Below are 23,223 nucleotides of genomic sequence, written 5' to 3'. Positions count from 1 at the left end.
ACACCCACCATTGCGGACAACAAATACTGGTTTCCATTACTTTAAGTGTTCGATTGCTGAATTTGGTGCCTGTGGCAGTTGTGGATGATGACCATGACCTACTTTGAACTGAGACTTTCTGTAATGTGTACAAAATGTACTTCTTTGTGTTTAGTTGTGAATCCATGTAGAAAAGTTACCACACAACTATTATCAAATAACTGTCTGAGATCTCTTCTTTGTTGTTTGACCATATTCAGATTTTTTACCTTTGCTGATTGGGAATCATGTGTATTACAGGTTGACCAAGTTGTGGGTGCAGCACATTAGCATCAGTGGCTGATATAAAGGAAAAGAACACAGTGGACTTGGGGAAACACAGGATTAAAATTATCACAAGGTAGGAATTAACTACTTTTTTGTAATGTTGCCCTGAGCTATGGTGCATGAAATATGGTGTTAGGTGTAGTGATCAGCATCGCTGTCTGGCATGCTGCTGGTCTTCAGTTCAACCCCCAGTGCACAGCAATTGTTTGTTATTTAGTATTTTTCATTTCTGGAAGGTTCTTGAAATATGTTTGAAATGCTTGTACATTCTGGAATATTCGTTGTTTGTATAAATAACAGCATTTCAGAATATTCAATGTTTGTAGAAATAGCTCCACTGTCCATCCAGAAGATTGGTTCTGCTGTGACTGAATGTTGGTGTTCCTAATAAACATGCTTTCAGTGCCAAATGTTGTATTTCAGTGATGATTCAGCTTTCGTATTTGGACTTTAGTGTGATTATGATGTAATGTTCTTTGGTATAAACACCAGGTACTTCAGAACACCTACATCACTGTGGCTCCAATTAGGCAATGTAAGAGCTGTTGCATTCGTGGACAGGAATTAGAATAGAAATAGTACATCATTCCCATGGGGTCTATATACTCATGAGACCAATAGATTCCAAGCCAGCAGTAAGTTAGCTGTACATCTGGCATCAATCAGAGTTATCCAGAGATACTGGTCAAGACTTGACAAAATGGCTGCAAGAATTTGATCGAGACAAAGAAACAAAAAGAAACTCAAATGCTGGTATAAATTCCAGGCCAAACTGAAGAAAACCTTCGGTGAAAATTAACAGCTAGTCTGCTTAGCAGAAGAACCATTAAACAATAGGGCCCAACATCAAGCTGAAACAACACAGTCATTCGTACAGAAGGTTTTGGCCATTTGCTACATTGCTAATTTGAATATGACAGGAGCCGACAAGATCTTACATTTTAATAAAGGAGTCACAGAAGACATAAACCAAACTGTTTTGGTAAAGAATCTCACAACACCAGAATAATTCATCAAGTGGTGCCAGTACATTAAAGGAATGCAACAGAAAGAAATCAGACAAAAGAGGTATGTTCGACTCGTGGTCTCTATGCCAGGTATGGATGACCACTGTGACCTCGCTTCTCTTATACACCAAGTTGTAAGAGAAGAGATACAGCATTTTATGGCAGCCAGAACTGTCGAACTGAATACCCAAGATATAGCGCTCATGAACATTGACCTTGTGTGTAAGGAGGTAATAGGGAATGTTGAAGAACGTTGACACTGATCTTCACTACCAGTTGAATGCAGCATGAATAATGGACTTACCGACTCGGATGTACATTTTTTTTATTTCATCGTATGGCTAGCCCCCCCCTTCCCGTCTGGTCGGTCGTTCGCCTGGTGCCTGTCTTTCAAGTTGATGCCACTTCGGCAACCTGCAGTCGATGAGGGTGATAGGATGATGATGAGGACAGCGCAATACCCAGTCCCTGGGTGGAGAAAATTCCCCGACCCAGCCGGGGTTCGAACCCGGGCCCAGAGGATTGACAATCCGTCATGCTGACCATGGATGTACATTACCACCACCAAATGACAACCCAGCATGTAACCAATGCAGTTACAACCAACCCCTTTGCCAGGTAAAAACTCTGGCAGGAGAACAGGCATTTGGGAACAGAGGACAACACACCAATCTAGTTACACTGTGAATACATTGTGTGCTACAGCAGAGAAAGAAGATAACTGTTCAATGACTATTACACCAAAAGATGTCAACCATCAACAACAGTCCTATTCACCCCAGTCAGCTGCAGATGATTATAGCTAAACTGTGGACCAAAGAACATCACTTCACCCTGGACAAAGTCACTCCCCAACATGCCATAGCTGTTCCTTGTTGCTGTACAGAGTTAACAGCTGCTTGCTGAATCACCAAATTCAGGGAAACTAAGCCAGGTGACCATCAGTGGAGGTAAGGCTGCCACACATGAAAATCCTCCATGTACAACAATTACTGAGATGACAGTAAATCTCATTGACGGCCATACAGTCTAGATGTTAGTCAACTCAGGGGCTTTTTTTAATAATGTCATATACCTATTGCCATCAGCTGAAGAAGCCTGCTTCGTGATATGAGAGTGATTGTGCTGAAGATTGGAAATGAGAAATACATTCAGCCGACAAGAGCAAGTATTGCAAGAATAACTACCAACTACAGAACACAGCCCTTCAAATTCGTCATTTTAAGAGACTGTAGCTATGATGTAATTCTTGGATGAGATTCTTGCAGCCGTCATAAACAGTGACAGACTGTGAAAAGTTGACATTCCAGCAAGCACACATAACCAAGACTGCTCTAGGTGGTTGTTGCCATTAAAAAGATTGTAATGTCTTGTTCATCACTAAGACAATTCCAGTCTTCATTTGAGAGACTCAGTTAAGTTGTGAAGCTTTTGTCAATTGCAAAAAGCAACCTAGCTCACAAAAGAAATTTATGTGAGCATAGTAAGTGGTCAAGTAGAACTTTGGATGACTTAACTATTATGAGCAACCATAAGTCATCCCTAAAGGTATGTGCATAGGAAGAGCCAAACCAGAATGGGAAGTGCTGTTTAGTGTCAACAACATAGAACCATGCTGCACCTCCACTACAGAAGACACAGCAGAGGTTGCTACTACTGAAATGCCAATTGGATCTGGCCTCACCAAGAACAATGTTGGCAAGTGATAGCCATCCTGCTTCAATTTTCGGATGCTCTGAAATCAGAAGTGAAGATAAGACATACTAAGAGGCACATGGTGGAACACCATATCGACAGCCGTATTGACACAGGACTATACACCAATTAACCAGCATTCATATATATGATGGACATGGAGAGAGGCTATTGGCAAATCAAGGTTGACAAAGCTGCCTGGGAAAAGACTACCTTCATAACTGCTTGACAGCCTCTATGAGTTTAAAATTATGCGGTTTGCACTATATAATGCTCCAGCCACCTTTGAACATATGATAGGTAACCTCCTTCAGCACAATGGGTGTTGTGCCTTTGCTACAGACACTATTGTTTCTGAGTATCTATTGCAAGGTCATAACCCTGCTGAGCTGCTTGATTGGCAGCAACTGTGAACCCTGCTTCATTTTCTGATGGCAGCCCCTCCCGCAACCCACTCCTGGCTGTCCCAGCATTACGCACCTGGCACAGCTGTGTGGGTCTGCCTCTACAGGAGTACTGTGGCTTGGACACCGGCAAAATAGAGATGGGGCCCCTCCACGCCCACACCAACGTGGTGATTAAACCAAAAGTTCTACTGTCACCTCCGTAAACATGTTAGTTATCTAGTAAGTGGATCACAGGATGCTGAACTGTGATGTTATCCACGCGTCTGGGTAAGACTACGCATTAACACGGTCCATCAGGTGATAGATAGTGGATGAAATGCGTGTGAGGGTAGCAATTTGAAGAGTAGAGGGGAAAAAAGTGTCAAGGCTCCTGCCGTGGGAAAAAACCTCTGTGACAGTGGGATGGGTAGTAAGAGCAGTAGTGGCTTACTAGCTGTGATAGTTCACGCAAGGTTGGATTTGTTTGTATGGGTATCATGCATCATTACTGTGGCAAGCGATGGCGATGTATCCCAGTTGCTACAGCCGCTACATTCCTGGAACAATCAAGATCATTATACAGTAGTGGGAGATCAGCCATAGATCATCTCACTGTGTGGGGGATGTGTGGAGCTTGTCTGCAGGCAATGTACAGTACAGCTTCCCTGCGTGGTGCCAGTTACCCGGCAGTGTATTCCAGCTGGATATCCAGTAATGGCGTCTGACTAACAGGGGCTCACCTGTACCGTTATGTTTGCGTATACTTGGCCATAGATGTTAAGTCCTTACAAGTATGTCTTTTGGTCTTTTATGTTTCCATGTATGGTTGTGGTCGTAGTTCCCCAGATTCAGAATAAACGGGTTCTGAGAATGTCTGGAGTTTCTGTATAGTCTTGTGGTGAGTTTGTGGAGTACCTTCGTGAAAGTCTCAAGTCGGTATTCCCGGTGAAGGTCCACGATGCGTGTGTATCGTGGAGCATTGCTTATAATTTTGAGTACTTTGTTTTGTATGAACTGCAGACTGCGCAGGCGTGTAGGTGCAGCGTATCCCCAGACAGGAGCTGTGTATGGTATCAAGGGTCAGATAAGTGTCATGTGCATGGACCTCGACACCCTTCTGTTCAGTGTGCTACGCCTGTTAAGCATAGGGTAGAGCTGTTTGAGCCTCACGCTAGCTCGGTTGGTCATGTGTTGTATGTGGTCCCTCCAGAGTAATTTCCAGTCCAGCCAGACACTGAGGTATTTGACTTTCTCATGGAAACGTATTGGGCGTGCATGTAGAGTTATTGGTCTGCGGTATCGGTGTTTGCGCAATTGCTTCGGTCTTCTAGTGAACAGAACGGCTTCGCACTTGTCGACGTTTACTCTATCATGCCATTTCTGCAACCAAGGCTAGCCATTCTGAGTGCAGTCTGTAGACATGACGTAATGTTTGATGGTTTCCAATCTTGCGCGAGGATGGCTGTGTCATCCGCGTAGATTGCCATCATTGTGTTGTGTGTGGCTGGGAGATCGTTTATGTAGAGGTTAAACAGTAGGGCCCCGCGTTTATACCATGTCGTGTTGATTGTGTTCCCTGCACGTCAGTGTTGAAACTCCTGTCTGTGAGGTATGAGTGTATTAGACACACCAGCCTGTCGGGGAATCCCGCGTCGCTGAGTTTGCGAATGAGGCCGTTGTGCCATAGACGGTCGAAAGCCTTTTGGATGTCCAGGAACACTTCCCCTGTAGCTTTGTTTATGTTGAAGCCATGTGTTATATGTTCAATGACCCGTAAGAGTTGTTGTGTTGTGGAGTGGTCTCAGGATGTCATTTGTTTTGCAGTACCTAGTGATGAGTTTGAGAATCACCTTCTCACTAATCTTACTGAGCGAGCTCAGAAGGCTGATGGGTCGGTAATTTTGTGGGAGGCTGTGGTCTTTCCCCGGCTTCCTGAACATCAGGACCTTGACCATCTTCCAAAAGGCGGGGAAGTGTTGGTGTTTTAGTATGGCATTTGTTATGTGTGTTAGGTAAAGTGCTGCCACCACAGCCAGTTCCGGTCTGGAGCACAGGTGGCTATCTGCATCTACTCTCTCCCCCTTCCGGTGACCACAAGGCCCCAGGGCTAGTACCATTGGTAATTGTCGATGGCTTCCCACAGATGCCCAGGCACTACCTTCTGCATCTGCAGTGATTAGGGGTACTCTACAGCGTCTACACCTCCAGTGACATCACGATTGACACTGCTGAATACCCTCCCTTCCCAAAACCAGTCAGAGGGTCTGGGTCTTCACCCCTCCCCCCCCCCTCCTCCTCACCTCCCATGGCACAATCATTTTGGGGGGACAGGGGAGAAATCTTGTATTAGACACTGTAGAAACTGAATGCCCACTGGAGTCCGACCCCGAGCCTTCAATGGTCTATGTTGTGGGTGTATCTTCCAGGCAGTTTTCACTTTTGTCAGTATCTGTGGTTCTAACAGTACTCTGTGTCCATATACATGAAAAATACACAAAATATTCTATATTAGACAAATAACAAAATTTGTTTATAAGCCTGAAAGATACCAGCTTAATTTCGTGGGGAAAAAATAATAGATTACAGGTATAAGACATTTTTTAAACAATTATGAATTAATTCATGGAAGATGTCCTCAGTCACCCATTTCTCTTGAAGTAAAATAAAAATTACTAAAATTCTCAGTCTTTACTTAATTACTCCAAAAATTATGCCTTCCCTGATGTTTATTCCTGTTAGAATACTACATTTAATTCATTTTCTTCGAAGGCATCATTATTTTACATCACTTAAATAAAAACAAGTGTCCCAGGTCTTTGCTTCATGAATTAGTTAAGCATTATACACGGTCCAGCCACATCAATGAGACTGCTGCTTGTGTTCGATGTCAAAGTGCGATAACCAGTTGCAGACAGCAGGTGCCAGCACTAGCAGTGAAGGGTATGTAAAATGTGTCTGGGATGCAGGCAACAGTGCAGTCGTTATTGTAATGTGTACATTGAGCAATGTATTTGATGTCCCAAACTTTGGAGCCAACTGGAAGCATTTCCAAAACTGCTTAGTTTGTAAAATGTTTGCATGCCGCCACGGTTAAAGGGTACTATGCATGGCAAAATGATGCTATCCAAAACTCGCGTTGAGGTAATTGTGGTGCACCAAGGTCCATAGATGACAGGTGTGAACAACAGCTGTGGATATGTGTACTGGCAAATAGATGTACAACTGTTGAGCAGCTGACCACCTAGATGAACCTGGGGCTACCAACAGTGTCTCCTCAATGAATATTCTGTGTATGGGCCTACACAGAAGGCACCTGTTTGAAGCCTCTGTGCTGACAGCTGTTCATTGGTGATGAAGGCTGGAATTTGTGCACCAATCCTGCAACTGGATGTCCACTGAGTGGTGACAGATACCCTTTTCAAATGAGTCATGTTTTATACTCCACTTGCATGGAAAATCTGAAGACAGACAAGGTGGCAGCAATTGTCAGAAGGGTCCAGGCCAGAGGAAGGAGTCTTAGGGTCTGAGAAATTTTGTGTGGCATTCCCTTGGTGATCTCATTCTTCTGGAAGGTGCAGTGGATCAACAGAAGTATGCATCTATCCTTGAGGGCCATGTCCACCCCAGCATGCAGTTTGTTTTTCCTCGGCTTGATGGCATCTACCAGCAGGACAATGCAACATGTTACACAGCTCACAGTGTATGTGCATGGATCAAAGAGCACCAGAATGTGTTTAACATACTCCTGTGGCCACCAAACTCTGCTGGTTTAAACTCAATCAAGAGTCTGTGTTTCACCTGTGAAACTTAGTGCAGTTGGCTGTGGCACTCAAGTTGGCATGGCTCCACACCTCTTTCAGTACCTTCCAGCACCTCACTGACTTTCATCTTGCAAGTTTCACAGTGATCCGCACTGCAAAAGGTGGTTATTCATGTTTTAACTAGTAGTCACATTAATGTGACTAGACAGTGTATTTTTATGAAAATAGAATATGCAGCAATACATATTTGATCAGCTGTTAAATAGGCAAGGATTTCTTTCAACTTGCTATTCACAGTGCCATGAATTACGTATATTGCTCAACTATTACCTCAAATTTTGTAGGTGTCTCACCACAACAAAAAGCATATTTACCATCACATAGTTAGATGCCATCATTTATTCACATATTCATTCTTATTAAATTCTTCCCTTATATATCTGTTGACTGAAGAAGTGCTGAAAAGACAGAGTCCTTAATCTTCACTGCCTCACATAATAAACAACATCTACATTCATGTACATAGTCTGCAAACTATGACTACTAGTCATTTCCTTTTCTGTTCCACTCACAGATAGAACGAAGGAAAAATGACTGTCTGTATGCCTCCATAGGAGCCCTAATTTCTTGTGTCTTACATTCATGGTCCTTATGCAAAATGTATGTTGACAGCAGGATTCTTCAGTCAGCTTCAGATGCCACACTCTAAGTTTTATCAGTAGTGTTCCTCAAAAAGCACATCACTTTCCCTCCAGGGAGTCACATTTGAGTTCCCAAAGCATCTCTGTAAAACTTGCATGATGTTTGAACCACTGGTGACAAATCAAGCAGGCCACCTATATCTTCCTTTAATGTGATGTGGTGCGGATCCCAAACACTTGACCAGTACTACTGGAGAACAGATCGCACTAGTGCCCTATATGCAGTCTCCTTTACAGATGAACCACCCTTTCCTAAAATGCTCTCAATAAATCGAAGTCAATGATTCAACCTTTCATACCATAGTCCTCACATGCTCGTTTCATTTCATATTGCTTTCCAGTTTTATCCCCAGATATTTAAATGACATGACTGTGTCAAGCATGATACTATTAATGCTGTATCCGAACATTACGAGTTTGTTTTTCCTGCTCACCCTCAATGACTTACATTGTTTTTACATTTAGAGCTAGCTGCCATTCCTCACACCAACTGGAAATTGTCTCTTCGTCATCTTGTGTTCTCCTACAGTCACTCATCTTCCACCCTTCTCATACACTACAGTATCAACAGTAAACAACCACAGATTGCTGCCCACCCTGTCATTTATGTATATAGAAATAATAGCAGTCCTATCACACTTCCCTGGGGTACTCTTGATTATACCCTTGTCTGGGATGACAGTTCAATCCCACATCCGGCTGTCCTGATTTAGGTTTTCTGTGATTTCCCTAAATTGCTCCAGGCAAATGCCAGGATGGTTCCTTTGAAAGGGCACGGCCAACTTCCTTCCCCATCCTTTCTGAATCTGATGAGACCGATGACCTCGCTGTTTGGTCTCTTCCCCCAAACAACCAAACTATACTCTTGTCTCTGATGAACATCCGCCATTGAAGACAACATACTGGGTTTGGTTACTTAAGAAGCCTTCTAGCCACTCACATATCTGGGAACCTATTCCATACTCCTGTAACTTTGTTAACGGCCTTTAGTGGAGCACCGTGTAAAATGCTTTTCAGAAATCTAGAAATATGGAATCTGCCTGTTGCCCTGCATCCATAATTCACAGTGTATCATGTGGAATGGGGCAAGCTGAGTTTCGAACGAGTGATGCTTTTTAAAACTGATTTGTGGGCATAAGGTTTTTGGTCTCTAGGACATTTACTATATTCAAAGTCAGAATACGTTAAGAATTCTGCAACAAACCAATGTTAAGGATATTGGCCTGTAATTGTGTGGATCTGTTCTTAATAGCCTTCTTATGTATGGGAGTCACGTGCACTTTTCTTCAGTCACTTGGGACTTTGTGCTGGGCGTGAGATTCGTGATAAATGCAATAGAAGTAAGGGTCCAATGCCATAGAGTACTGTTTGTAATGCCAAATTGAGCTTCCACCCATACATGGTGACTTACTTGTTTCCAACTGTTTCAGTTGTTTCTCTACGCCAAGGATGTTTATTATTACGTCATCCACACAGGACTCTGTGCGGTTGTCAGATGATGCCACGTTTGTACATTCTTTGGCGTGAATGGTTTCTTAAATGTGAAATTTAAAACTTTGTCTTTTGTCTTTCTTAGTGATTTTACATAGGACCAGAATTTTCTCATGTTCCTGGCTACTTCTTCTGCTAAGGTGTGACATGGTAGTTGTTGTGTGTTTCACTCATAGATCTTTTTACAGACACACTTCTGACCTTTGTCTGTTGTCATTTGTGCATTCTCTTTCGAACTGATAGTTAAAAGCCTTTACAGCCTTAGCATTTTCTGAATTTAGTTGTTAAACCACGGTGGGCCATTTCTTTCCTTAATCCATTTACTAGGCTCATGATAGTCCATAGCATGATTTACAATCTGTTTAAACTTTGCTCATAGTTCTTCTGTGTCCGTCACATTGCAATTAAATGATGTCAGTTCATTGTCTGTATGAGATGCTAACAAATGCTTATTTGGTTTCTAGCAGAAATACTCTTCCAGCCTTCTTGACCAATGTATTAACTTTTGTAACAATAACTGCTATGTTGACATCATAATCACTAATCCCATGTCTGTACAGACGCCATAGATAGCATCTGGCCTGTTTGTAGCTACAAACTGTAAGATATTTCCATTGTTTGTGACTGCCAAACTGGCTACACAAGACAGTTTTGGAAAACTGTTCAAGAGCACTTCACAAGACTGTCTGTAGCCCCTGCAAGGAATCGTTAGATGTCCCACTCTATACTGAGTAAGCTGAAGTCACCTCTATGTAGTATTGCACAATCTAGGTGTTTATGCACTACTGGCTGTAGACTGTCTTTGAATGACTCTTGAGCTGTCACAGCAGTTTTCGGTAGCTAGTAAAAATTTAGTTGCACCTACACTTGTTATACATGACCAGATGACCACTTCACACTTAGTTTCAATCTCAGTAGAGAAAATATTTTCATCAACTCCAATGAACACTCCCCCTCCACTGGTACCTAAACATGTACACAAATGGAACTGTGTTCTTTGTTCTTCAGCACTTTTCATCCTCATTACTACTTCATTACCATAATGAGTACATATATTCCATCATTATTTTGTTCACATCTCATGGTCTAGTGACTAGCATTGCTGCCTCTGGATCACGGGGTCCTGAGTTCAATTTCCATCTGGCTTTGGGACTTTCTCTGCTCGGTGACTGGGTGTTTGTGTTGTCCTCATCATTTCATCGTCATTATCATCAATATTTGTGACAGTGGGTAGACTGTGTAAAAAATTGGACTGTGAAAAAAACTGATAACCATACAGTTAAGCACATTACATAATCGCTAAACATAAATATCCCTGCTTTGCCTTTCTTATAAAAAAAAAAAAACCCCTTCATGTCACTCCACATCCTACAAAACCAAGAAACTTCACCTTCCTTCACATAAAAGACAAAAGATTACTGATTCAAAGCTTTACTTTACTTCAAATAACATATTTCTCTAGACACCAGCCTGAAGGGTTACTCCATGACAATTTGTCTTTTTTATTAAACCTCGTTCTAAGCAATAGTACTTAAATATCTTTAGCTCTCTTTACCATGGTCCGAAGTGCAATCTGATGACATTTTTATGAAACTGAAACATTACTATAGTAAACTGATTTATTTTTACTTTGATTTAAACCAATGATTTTAAATTCAGCCTCAAACAATTACAAAAATGTAACTGCATTCATTGTTCCTTGAGAATTGTTGCTATATTAATTTCTCATAGCATACTTCACTTTACAAACCATTTAGCTAGAAATGATCCTGTAGTTATTTACACAAATTTTTCAGCATTACTAAATCCAGATATAGACAAGACATTCTTTCGTAACATTTCTAGCTGAAAAAATCTTTTGCTTCCGTCATCTCATATAGTAATAATATACATCAATACACAATATTTTAATAATAATAGAAATAACACACATTTATGTACTCTTCAATTAAATTCAACAAAAAATAATTATTTCCTTACATTCTGTAAGTTGTACAGAATAAAAATAAAATCTCCTGTACTCTCTCCTATCTTTCATTATATGAGCATGTTTTCTATGCATATGAAAATAAACTCTACCAAAAATTACATTTTCCATTCACAGTAACTCACTTGTGCCTCTCCCCCTTTGAGGAACATGCTTGCATGGTCCTGTGTGTAGTTTTTCGGCAGCCGAGTAGTAGTGCATCTAATACAAAAAGACCTACAATGTGCACTGACAGTGATGGCATGATAGAGGATGTATGAAGAGTAAAATGATTATCTCACCAGGTATACTACTTTCACAGCCTAGTACAACGCAACAGTCTACCCAGATAACTAGTGACTAAAACATGTCAGAGCAGAGATCAGAAACATTAGAGAAGATAGAACCAGTTTGAACCTTAGATTTGGGAATGGAACCCTAAATACAAGAGACAAGTAACCAGATTTGGACAGAATCCAACAGGAAAGATGTGAGAAGCAGTGTACCAAAAAACTCAACTGGGGAAGGCAGTACTCAACACATAGTGTGTTCAATAAAGAGTAGTGAACCCCATATCTGTTCATGGATTCACAATTAAATTGACCCCCCTCCCTGCCCCTCCATCTAGTTTTGCAACATAGGGTGAAATTCCACATTAATTTTCAAACATTTGCATGCAACGCACCACAAAATCTTCAAACATACCACATTTTTCAAATAAACTACATTTTACACAACAACAACAACAAAAAAAGGTCATATTAATTGCTCGTAATTTAACAACAGATTTGCTTACTGTAGCAACTGTCTCCTCCTTTACCTGCTCACATTCCACTTCAGCATTATTTACACTAGCCTTTACTCATTTCTCTTTATTTACCTAATTGCTAAGTACACTAGCCTGCAGTGGTTCTGTTTTGTATCTTTTTATGATTGATTCTTCTGTATCTTGGTGCACTGAACCCAAAAATAACCTTAATTCTGTTCCATCATGTCAGAATTTTTTTGCAAATTACGATTTGCCAAATGTAGTATATGTCGAAAAATATCACAAATATAAAACTTAACGACAGTGGGAAATAGGTTTGATTAATATAATTATATTATTTTGCTGCTTATGGTAGACAATAATATAATATAATACAGAAAACAAAAAAATCACAATTTTAGTCATTGTGTCAACATCTCTTTGGACCAGCCATGCACTGTTTGAGGCTTTTCCGTGCATCTGCTTTCTGGGATCATCTCGGTGTAACATCTCCGTGCATCCACCATCATTTTACAGTTGCATCTTCATTGGTAATGCTTATCTATTTCTGTGATGTTCTGATGGAATCTCTCAACCAACAGCATGCTAATTCTCAGGAAAGTAGTGCAAATGTGAAAATAGGGAATGAATGAATGTAGGAAATGAACCTTCAGATTCATGGAACAGCATAAATTTTGATACTTCTACAGCATAGCGTCAATGATAGACATGAAATACGGATCATTCTTATTGTTTCCCCATAACTTGCTTACTGTGCCTCTAAAGGTGACCTAGGCTTCTTTTTCAGTAGCTTCCATTTCTTTCTTTCCAAAGTTTTCCAGTGCATGGATCTGTAAAGACAACCTCTTTTAGTTTTACAGTTGATAAGACCGGCAGTTTGTTACAAATGTACTGGGAACATTTACCATCTTTTGGCAAGGCTTTTGCAGACTGTTTCATCAAACCTAATTTAATATGTAGAGGTCGAAAGAGATCTTATGTTGACAAGAGGTTTTTGAAGCACATTTTTTACTTTAGGTTCAAATAAAGCATGTTGTGATCAGTCTTTCTGTTTCCAGCGGTTTTCCCTGTCTGTGCCATCCCTCTCACATAAGAAACAAGGAAACTTTGTTTACCCACCTCCGTATCCAAGGATCATTAGTACTAATTTGAGATCACTACACATGATCTGCTTATGATCATCATACTTTGTTTTCTGGAGAAGAAATTGTACATTTTCATACTGTTCTTTTAAGTGTTCTGAATGCTCTGCGGGTGTTGAGACATACCTGTTTCCATTGTGAAGCAGGGCAACTTTTAAGGCTTGGTTTTGACAAAATGCTGAATAGTCTCCAATCAGTGCTTTTGTATGGAATGTTTAATGTCTTAAAAAGTCCACACACATAGTTGCAGAATATTAAGTCTCCTTCTTTTGAAAGGTATGCAGTAAAATTTTTTTGTGTGTACCTGAACCAAGAAAACGAAGTGTCAGCTGCGAGCAAATTCTTTGTCTTTAAGACTTGAACCAAGCGATACTGCAGCATCTTTGGTCAGATGTAAGCTGCGAATGAAATTGTTCATTTCAGTTTGCATATATGGTTGTAGTGCAGATTGCCAGGTTCTTACTCCTCTTTGATATCTTCAGTTCCTTCATTTGATTCAAATTCTGAACCATCTGCTTCAGGTAAATGTTCTGTTTGTATAGACACTGCTATGTCCTAACCATGGGGGACAGAATGTAAAGCCAGTGGCAGATTTGGATTGATAGTGTTCTTTTTATTCTTTACATGAAGCCAGGAACACTGGTTGAGCAAATGTAACAACCATCACTATGATTTTGTGGCTCTCGCCAGACCATTAGAATGCCAAATCTGAAAGCATGTTGTTCACCCTTTGATGACCATCCCAGTCCCTCAACACATGTGTAGTAAACATAATGGGGTGCCCAATTTTTGTCTTGATCTACTTTTATACTGAAATACACATGGTACATTTGCTGCATGAATGATGTGATATAGCCTGTCTTTTTCTGTGGTGACAGTATTAACTCACCACAAATGTAACAAAAGTGTATATCCACGGACACAAACAATTGTGATCGTGGAGGACACAGACAGATGGCTGTGCCAATACTGACAGTTGAGATGTGCAAACATTTAATGATAAAAGTGCTACCACCTGTCAGTTTATGCTGTCAGTGATTCATTTTCATCATAAACTGACAGATGGGGAAATTTCCTATGTATTCAAATCTGTCTGTATGTCTTATATTTGTGATTTTTTTCCCGACATACACCAAATTCTGACAAATAATGATTTGCAAAAAATTCTTATGTGATGGAAAAAAACTAAAGTCATTTTTTAATTCAATGCACAAACATGCATAGCAATCAATCATCAAAACTTTGGAAACTTGATACAGCTAAAAAAATGCAGGCCTGTGTTACCAATGATTTACATTCTTCTTCTACCTTGCATGCAGTTAGACTATTATCTACATTCTCAAGAATATCATTCATTAATGGCAAACATTCTGTCTCAACATCATGTGCATTAATATTTTTATGAACAGTCTCTTTAAGTGCCCCCAGATTCTGATCCTCAGCAACCTGCGTGTTTTGCATTGAAAATCCTTTCATTGACATAATTTGAACAAGTTAGACCTACTTTTTTCATCGTAGGCTGACGAGAAATAACAGAAACTTCCATTGCCTTATTAGAATTGTTTTCAATTTTATCTTTTCTTTCTTCACATTCTTTATTAACAATATTTATTTTTACATCGATTTCCTTAGTCATCTTTTATAACTTATATTCAAGACAGACTTTCAGTGGCTCTATCTTTTTGTCAAATTTTTTAAATTCTTGTTTAAGGTCACTATTATTTTTGTCCATTTTTGTATTTAAATTATCAATCTCTCTTTTAAGTTTGCTGTCAATATCATTAACCATTGTTTCATTCATTCTACATAATGCTTTCAACAGCCACACATAACTGTCATTATTTCCTGATCCGTGACCTAAATATCGTGCTAATGGTACTGTGTGATTTTCCTCATAAAATTTATGTTTAACGTTAATTTCTCCCCTCTTTTTAGAACTATCTTCTGTACCCACTATATCACAGTACAGTATTTTATATTTCATCAATCCTCTGGCTGTTATTTACTTCCTCAGAGCTGAGTCTAACTCTGATTTAAAACTGCTATATTTCCAAGCTTCATTTTTAATTTCTACTGCATGTCTCTCAACATCAAACACACAGTCTTTCACATTCCTGTCACTAATTTTTACAAAATAGTGAATAACACTTGAAAATAAAAACACTTTATCCGTTGTTGTCTTTCAAGCAGGCCACTGTTGTTGCTGACATGTCACAGAAGTACATTTTCTGCATTGTCACAACCAATCACATATTCTACATCTGAATGCCCAGCTGGCTCCTCATTGGCTGCTACCCAATTTGAGATGACATCATTCTTGTTGCCCTCCTATTGACTGGAACTTTTTCCCAAAAATGGCAGCTGCTTCCTAATTCTCCATTAGTCAACTTCTAATTTGATCCCCGCTGCTCAACAGAGGGAAGATAGAGCTCTGCTGAAAACAATAAAATCCTTCAAGGAGGAGGAACTGACCAAAGGGAAATTTGAAGTGATAAACAGAACATTGTGTAAGAGAAACTATGATCCCATGGGGTGGATATGGTTGCTTTTGCACCGCATCTATGGCCAGCTCTCCTGAAGTATTTTCATGATTCAAGACAAAGGAACCATTGGCCAGGTCTCTGTCAATCTGTTACAGACTATGTGAGCCACTTTAAGGAATGCTAATGATAGAAACACATGCCGCAATTGACTCCAGGCAATCCACTACTAATCCTGTGTGCAGCATTGCCGTTCTGCCTAAATGGAATTGACCTCTTGGGGAGATTGTGTTGGTACTAACCTTGTTTGAGCCTCATCTTCTTAGTGGTTTCTCTAGTTCATCCATTTGAAGCTGAAAATCCTTTTTGGGTATTGAACAATGTTAAACAGTAATGGACACACCACTCATTTTCTTTTAGATTCATTTATTTCACACATATATTAAATTCACTTTGATTAATTAGGAGGATGACCAGGTTCTTAACTCTGCTGTTTACACAACACATTCAGTGTCAATTTCCATGACAATATTGTAATAAAACTCCTCATCTCACAAATCACAGTTTTCCTCTTTTTCATTATCTTCACTTACATCAGCCTGGCTATCCTCCTGGTTTTGATACCCCTTACCAATTTGTTCTTCTTGTGTTCTTTTTTTCCCCTTTTGGTGTTTGAGTTCCCTTTTCAAATTTTGCTTCCGTAGTGTGAGCCAACTTCCCAGAACATCTTACTTAGCATCTTTGGTGTGTGGCCTTACTGCCTCTTCTATCTTTTATTAGATACCATTGTCCTTTTCACACTGTATAGCAAGAATGGTAGCCAGTCTGTATAGTGGGGTCATTATGTACTCTTGTGGTTTACCCCCTGTCAACACAGGGATCAGATTTCTGATGCATGAGATGCTACCTTACCGTGTATGCCTAGGGGTGGTTGTTTGTTATTTTGGAGCGTCAGAACTCCCGACGATGGCTGCTGTGTCAATGGCCCTTGCTGTGGGATGGGTAGTGCCCACAAGGAGAGTCCCTGATCAGAACGGGTTGTATCTGGACAGAGGCTTTGCATATGAGATGTATTAAGCTCCAAAAGTTTGGCTGTTCTTTTAGGGCCATTTCTTTAGTTGGGGCTGGACCCTTTAATGCTGCTTACGACCTAGTGATATTAACATCCCTGGCTACCCTCTGTGCAGAGGGCCAGCCTCACCAGCTTGGGGTGAAACACTCTACCCACTACCTGGTCTGCACCAGGACTGACAGGGATACTTTCATCACCACCAAGCCATTATTTTTTGTAGAAATTATCATTGATAAGTTTGGTGAATTGGACACTCTGAATAGGATGCACTCAGGTTCGATGTTGATCAAAACTTCTTTGCCACTCAGTGTCACCTGTCCTCCACTGGTCTTATAACTTTTAAATGCCTTTGCTCCAAAGCCCACTACCTAATCAAACACAGCAAGTGGGTGTATCGGGAATGCTTTGTCTCCTCCCTAGGTTCTTCTGTCCGTTCGTCACAGGTGTGGGCCATGCTCCACAGCCTTGAAGGTTGCCAATGGCCTTCTTCCATCCTGGGCCTTGTCCTTCTGAGTGGCCTTTTTGTATGATCCATCGGGCCTTGTGGAACATTTTGAGCCCCAATTTTATAAAGGCTTCAGTGGAAGCCTCGTATCTGGCTGCCTTCCTCCTCCAGAAACAGTGGGCCAAAGCTTTCCCACTTATGTTTTACCCCATGTCAGGCAGAATCCTACAGTGAATCTTTTATCGACTGGAAACTTCTTGTAGCCTTCTCTTCTTCTCATAATTCAGCCCTCAGTCCCTATTCCACCCACAACCAATTGCTTCGACACTTCAGTCCTTCACAACAATGGTATCTTGTCTGGGTGTTTAACTGTATCTGGCTCCAAGGTGTCTTTCCCTCTCAATGGAGGGACAGTATTGTGGTTCCTTCACTTACACCTGGTAAGGATTTGTTGTTATCAACAGATCAGTCTGACCAATATCCCTTGCAAGTTATTTGAACTGATGGTGGCTCATTAACTCTCTCGGTCCTCGAATCTCGGGACCTTCTGTGTCCTTACCAGTGCAGCTTTTGGGAGGGACGGTCTCCAATCAATCATGTGCTTTAGTTGGAAACTGCTGTTTGGCAGGCCTTTTCGCAGTGCTGCCATCTTGTTGCAGTTTTCTTCGATCATTGTAAGGCCTACTACACGGCTTCCACTGTCACCTGTAACTTACATGCCAAGTTTTAAGTGTCCTTCTATTCCTCATCTCTATTAATTGACTCATGGCTTCCGTTGGACTGTTGGTCAACCCCACTCTTTATGTGAATGATTCCTGTATTTGGACTAGTTCCCACTCTGTGGCTACTGCACAATGACTAGCTTCAGGGTTCCATCCCATGCACTTCTGTATGGACTGTTTCACATAGTTTTCAGTTATCTTCCATTAAATCGTCGGTGGCACATTTCTGTGACCCTACTACAGTCCATCCTGATCTGGAGCTCCACCTTGATGCTCAACGCCTGACCATGGTCCCCCTGTTCCATATCTTGGGTCGTCTTTTTATTTTTTGTTTTGACAACAAACGTACTCGGTTGCCCAAATCTGCCTTTGGAAGATTGGCTGATTCCATAAACCCACTCTCCTTTGCTTCCTTGCCCACACCTTTTGGGGTACGAACCGTTCATCTCTTCTCCGTCTTTATCAGAACTTGGTTCTGACCCATCTGGACAATGGTTGTCACATTTATGGTTCAGCTGCTCCTTACACACTGCTCCTCTTTGACCTGGTCTACCATCATGGTATTTGTTTGGCCATCAGTACCTTTTGCACTAACCCTGTTGATAGTCTTGTGGTTGATGCTGGAAACCCCCCCCCCCCCCCCCCCACGCTTTCATCCCCCCGTCTTCCTTCGTTTCCGTGGTCTCATCTCCGCGTTTCCTATGCCATCATTACTTGTGCTTTCCCAGCTCACCCATCCTATTCGATTCTTTTCATGGCTCCGGGACATTGTCCCCCTCCTCCTTCTGTGGGGATTTGCTGATTGGACTACTTCCTCCTTGTCCTGTACCCCACGTTCTTTTCGTTCCCACTCCCCCTTCCCCTGGTTAGTTTTTTGGCCCCAGGTTCAGATGGATCTCTCTCAGGGTCCAAAAGCCTTCATTGCTCTGATGTCATTCCATTATGTGTTCCAGCAGCTTTTATGGAAGTTCTGGAATGTTATTAAACAGTTCTCCCTCACCTGAGTGTTGTTATGTACAGACTCGTTGAGTGGCCTTCAGGCTATCACCTAGTGTTTATCTCGCCCTCCCTTGGTCTATGTCAATGACAACCATCTTGCCGGTGGCCCATATTTTGCTGGTCTGTCGTCACCTTTTGGCCCTTCATACTAAATATGCCCTTCTACTCTCCTTGTCACAGGTGTTAGTGGATGAACATTGCATTTTTATTTACATTCTCGGTTTTCTTCACTAAAGTGGTTTGTCTTCCCAGGTTTATATTCCTTCTGGAATTGGAGTCCCTCAGTTAGTGTTGGCATTGGTTTGGTAGGCCTACTTTTTTGTGATTTTTTTGTGCTGTTTTGTTCCCCTCTTTCTTATACCTCCCTCCTCTGGTGTTGTCCCCAGTGTGTAACGATCGTGATATGGTGTGGGGTTTGGGAAGGGTTGGTGGTGGTGCCTGTCCCCTGTAGCACATTGCTCCTCTGAGACACACCCACCCACCCTGCTCTGCTCCCTTGGACAGTACAAATATTCGAAATTTATACAGATGCTGATAACAATGCAGTTTGAGTGCCCCACAAACCAAATGTCATCACATCATCATCTGATCATGGAAAAGATTTCCCATTGAGACTAGTATCAGAGATAATTTCACATTGAAACATCACACACAGGATGACAGCTGTCTACCATCCACAGATGAATGGCCTCACAGAACATTTTAATATAACATTGACAGATATGCTCTCGACGTCGAACAGAGAGATTAGGATGACGTTTGCCTACAACACAGCAAAGCAAGACATTACAAGGTTCACATGGTTCTTTCTGTTGCACGATTGCAAGGCTGAAATGGCAGTGCTTACAGTGTTCCCATTTCAACCGGATGATCGGAAGACCAGTATCAGTTGCAAAGCGATTTAGAAAAGATTGCTGTATGGTGTGGAAGTTGGTAGTTGATGCAAAATAACGAAAAGTTTGAGGTGGACCAACATGAGTTCCAAAAGAAATCCATTGGAATTCGATTACTTGACAAATAGTACAATTCTCAAGACTTTCAATTCAACTAAGTACCTGGGTGTTAAAATTATGAACAACTTCAGTTGGAAAGACCACATAGATAATATTGTGGGGAAGGCAAGCCAACGGTTGAGTGTCATTGGCAGGACACTTAGAAGATTCAACAAGTCTACTAAAGAGACAGCTTACACTACACTCGTTCGTCCTCTGTTAGAATATTGCTGCGTGGTGTGGGATCCTTACCAGGTGGGATTTACAGAGGACATCAAAAGGGTGCAAAAAAGGGCAACTTGTTTTGTATTATCACGTAATAGGGGAGAGAGTGTGGCAGATATGATACGCGAGTTGGGATGGAAGTCATTAAAGCAAAGAAGTTTTTCGTCACGGCGAAATCTATTTAAGAAACTTCAGTCACCAACTTTCCCTTCTGAATGCGAAAATATTTTGTTGAGCCCAACCTACATAGGTAGGAATGATCATCAAAATAAAATAAGAGAAATCAGAGCTCGAACAGAAAGGTTTAGGTGTTCGTTTTTCCCGCGCGCTGTTCGGGAGTGGAATGGTAGAGAGATAGTACGATTGTGGTTCGATGAACTCTCTGCCAAGCACTTAAATATGAATTGCAGAGTAATCATGTAGATGTAGATGTAGATGTAGATGTAGATGCTGAGGATGACTATGTGAAACACATCATATCCAGGGCCAAAGAAGCAAGACATCTGACTCAGATACAGAATCTTGACACCCAGGAGAAGAACCAAGAGCACTGCAATGCCAAGCATCAACCAATGAAATGCAGCCCGGGGGACTTGGCACACATATGCCTGTGTGTGGAAAATAGGACTATTAGAAAAGTTCCTGAAGTGTTACTTTGGATTGAATCATAGCCATCTTCACTTGTTGGACATCACATATAAGGTCTAGGATTGTGACCCTTCTCCAAGAAGACCTCCGTATGAAGCCATCCTACTGCCCAGATCAGTGATGGGAGGTTTAAGGAAACTGATGAACCATGTGATGATTGTGAAGTTTCAACAGAAGAGGCTGCCTCCAATACTCATTGAAATGAAGTGGATGTAGCAACATGACCAGAACACGAGAATCCACCAGTGCCACACTAAAGAATATTATTGGTGAGATCTAGATTCATGATGCTGTAGTCAGCACCAATCAGAACTTTAAAACATCAGGTTACTGTTTCTCCAGAAGAGTGAGCAATGCCTTGAGGTGTAGTGCATGTAATGTGGTGTAGCAGTTAGTGTCACTGGTTGGCCTTCTGTAGGTCACCAGTTCAAACACGAAGCAAGTTGGCGCAGTGGTTAGCTCACTGGACTCGCATTCAGGAGGACAACAGTTCAATCCCACATTTGACCATCCTGATTTAGGTTTTCTGTGATTTCCCTAAATCGCTCCAGGCAAATGTCAGGATGGGTCCTTTGAAAGGGCACGACCAACTTCCTTCCCCATCCTTCACTAATCTGATGACAGCCCAGCTTTCAGATTTGGACTTTAGTGTGGTGACAACATGGCAGTATCATATGTGGACTTAATTTGAATAACTGACAGTGTGACGAATACCATAAATGTGCATTGCTCATGTAATTATTACTAGTGAAAGTTACAGAAGATTGATTGAAATATCATCTGTTTGCAATATAATTTCTGGAAATGAAGTTTGATACATACATGTATCCAAAACCTTTAGGGTTAAAACTGTACAGATGGCGGAAGATCTTAAACTAACAAAGGAAGGCTGGAACATTCAGATCATGGATTTTCTTCAAACTTTTTACACTTTTAATAGTCCATTGGGACAACATTATGTGCAAGTAGGTGATTTTGCAATAATCACAAGAGAAGTTTTACATGTCAGTAATTCACTTGTGTTTTGCAACCCTGAACATGAGCGGGCGGTGGTCACATGGTTAGCATTTAAGCTCCACAATTGGCAGATCATGGAATCTTGCTCATGTTTCTCTCTCTGTCCCCCCCCTCTCTCCCCCTCCCCTCTCCCTCCCCCCTCCCCCCTCCCCTCTCCCCTCTCTCTACCTCTTGCTCTCTCTCTCTGCCTCTCCCCCACCCCAATACCAGTCATATTATTTCATATATATTACATATGAAAGGTAATATGGTAAAAAGTTACATGTAGTTGCATGAACTTTTAGTGAAGTACCAATGTTATTTGGCTGTTTACGCATTTTTACTATTACAACAAATATTAAGCAGTTTTATTTCTGTAGGCAAGTTAAAGACTTCATCAAGTGTCTTACAACTTATTCATGTTTGATTGACAACAAACAAGAAATTGCTTCTTGTGAAGATGCTATTAAAATACATTCAATTGTACATTGCCAAATTTCAGCACTGATATTTACAAAAATGTTGTGTTACACATGTATAGCATCCAAATTGTTGGAAGAAAGAAGTTTTTCAAAATGGCAATGAGGTTCATTCTTTCATTGTGCAGGCAGAAAAACTGCATTCGTTCGATGTAGTATACGCCATTTTAATTTATGTTTTCCATGTCTGCACGAAAAATATCATCCTGCAACTTGTAATGTTGGAAGCACCTCAAACGGTTAATTGAACAGTACCCTCATATTCTTGTATATTGTAGCTCATTGTGTCATTGAAGAAAATTATTTATACCTTCACTTATCAACATTTGATTTGGACTTTCCAAACCTGTCCCTTATCCTTGAAACCTGTCTCTGCAGATCGAAGTGTCCAAATGCAAAGCAGTTCTTGGTACCTTGCCCAGTTGCAGAAATAAGGGATTTCGGAAACCATCACAGGCATACGTTTTCAGGAAAACTTTAGTGTTGGGTGTTTACTTGGTGATAAATATAAATATAATATTTATTATGATGATAAAAATTAACAAACAACCAAATAACTTTGGAAATTTAATAAAATTTTATGCAAATACACCTGGCTTTTCATCGTATTATCTTTCAGTTATAATATGTATGAAAGACTATGACTAGTGTTGAGAAAAATATAAATTAAAAAAAAAAAGAAAGAAAGAAATACATGAGCAGGACACAATCCAGCGATCCACGAAATATGGAGCATGTACGCTAACCACATGACTGCCACTATCTCATGCTCAGGGCTACAACGCAGCGGTACATCACTGATGCATAAAACTTCTCTTGTGATTTTCTCAAAATTGCCTTAGTAATAAATACACCTTACTATTTGCACATTATGGTTTCCTAATTGACTACTAAAAGTGTACAGAGTTCGAAGTAAATCCATGATCCAAACGTTGTAGCAC

General features: G+C 40.8%; 1 protein-coding gene across 4 annotated transcripts in view; it reads left to right on the top strand.

Annotated features, from left to right (window-relative positions):
- Positions 1-23,223, top strand: part of LOC126298715 (tRNA:m(4)X modification enzyme TRM13 homolog) — a 126,185-nt gene that overhangs the window by 40,964 nt on the left and 61,998 nt on the right. For 2 of the 4 annotated variants that reach the window (XM_049990139.1, XM_049990140.1), the window contains exon 2: positions 280-379. The exons of the other annotated variants lie outside the window; for them this stretch is intronic. The gene's annotated coding sequence lies outside the window, so the exon portion shown is untranslated. The remainder of the gene's footprint in view (positions 1-279; positions 380-23,223) is intronic. 4 annotated transcript variants of the gene reach the window in all.

Source organism: Schistocerca gregaria, chromosome X (genome assembly GCF_023897955.1).
Source record: "Schistocerca gregaria isolate iqSchGreg1 chromosome X, iqSchGreg1.2, whole genome shotgun sequence".
Classification (NCBI taxonomy): domain Eukaryota; kingdom Metazoa; phylum Arthropoda; class Insecta; order Orthoptera; family Acrididae; genus Schistocerca; species Schistocerca gregaria.
This window is presented reverse-complemented; position numbering and strand designations above follow the sequence as displayed.